The following is a 1,667-nucleotide window of genomic DNA, read 5'->3' on the forward strand; positions in this document are numbered from 1 at the left end:
AAAAGAAAAAAAAAAAAAAGGCTGAAAAGAAATGAAGAAATATGCAGTTCTGGTCAAAATCACCGGTTTTGCCAAGTGTGGCATAGATGATCCGTTTACATTACTGGATCCCTAATTTCCATTGTTAAAGAATAGAGATGACAATATTTTGTGTTCGCGATTGATGAAATAATTAGAGATATTAAAATTAAACTTCCAGTTTTATTTAGATACCAGATCAACGGGTGTTGTATTAATACATAACATTACACATACTATGTTATTTATTCTTTTACAGGACTAGATCTTTATGAAAGCCTGTGAACTTTGTCAGTGCAAAGATTGTGATATTCATTTTGTAATTCCAGTAAGTAACAGTGTTCGAAATAGGGTAGGCATTTATAAATGTCAAGGGGATGTTAATGAATAAATTAGTAACCTTTTTTTCTGTAAATGAAGTTGCTTAAAAACTATGATAATCTTGAAGAAATTTATTTGAGTTTCTACTAAGTACCACAATATGACAATAGAAGGTGTTAATTATCAAATTTACTAACATGATAAACCCTGCTAGTTTTAACTATCCATTCACTCATGCAGTATTTTAGACACTGGAGGATAGAGTGAACAAAATACTGAAGTTCTCATAGAGTTTAGATTCTCTTATATAGAGAGACACAGAACTAATAATTCCCTAAATAGCTTAGAATTAGGTGGTGTCAAGTGCTAAGGAAATGTTACTGCTGAAGAATATTCTTGCCTTATCATCAGACTGAGGTATCTATTATATACTGTTAAATGATACTGCACACTTTTCTCCTTTATTCTAACTTAAGTTAAATTATTTTGTTGTAGTTATTTTAATTAGGTCTGTCTCACACATTAGACTGCACACTCCAGGAAAGTAGAAATCAATAATTCACTTTTTTTCATTATTTATGCTTATTACCTAGCAGTGCCTCTCAAGTAATAACAACCCAAGAAACATTCACTCAGTAATGAGTAAATGAATCTGTTAATGCTTGAATTGGTAACTTTATTTAATTCTCAACTCTGTGAGCTCAGAATAATTAATAATGGAATGTGCATGATAAAACTAAAACTAACAACCATTAAACAACTTGTTCAAAGCATTTGCATGACAGGAGCAACAACAACAACAACAAAAACTTGACTCTTTTTGCATATAAATACAATTCATTTTATTCCATACTAGACAGATTCACTGTGTGGAATATATATCAAAACATAAATCAAGTTATCGCAAACTATGTATAATATATTATAAGCAGTAGAATAATAACAATACACTGCCTTAAAAACCACTATTCTGGTAAGAGCATAAATAATATCAGGATTATCCCTAAATGGCTTGTTATCATAGTATGGCCTAAAGTTCATTCTGCTGGGTATTAGTTCTCATGATAGATTAGTGGGATAAAGTCTTTTCCATTCTTAAGAAAATATCTGTCTGGTTGAGGTGGCTCATGTCTGTAATTCTAGCACTTTGGGAGGCAGAGGTGGGAGGACTGTTTGATTCCAGGAGTCCCAGACGAGCTTAGGCAACATTGTGAGGCCCTGTATCTACAAAAAACAAATTTAAGAAATTATCCAGGTGCAGGGGTGCACACCTGTAGTCCAAGCTACTTGAGAGATGGAGGTGGAGAGATTGGTTGATCCCAGTAGAT

This window comes from Mandrillus leucophaeus, unplaced genomic scaffold (assembly GCF_000951045.1).
Source record: "Mandrillus leucophaeus isolate KB7577 unplaced genomic scaffold, Mleu.le_1.0 Scaffold1307, whole genome shotgun sequence".
Lineage (NCBI taxonomy): Eukaryota > Metazoa > Chordata > Mammalia > Primates > Cercopithecidae > Mandrillus > Mandrillus leucophaeus.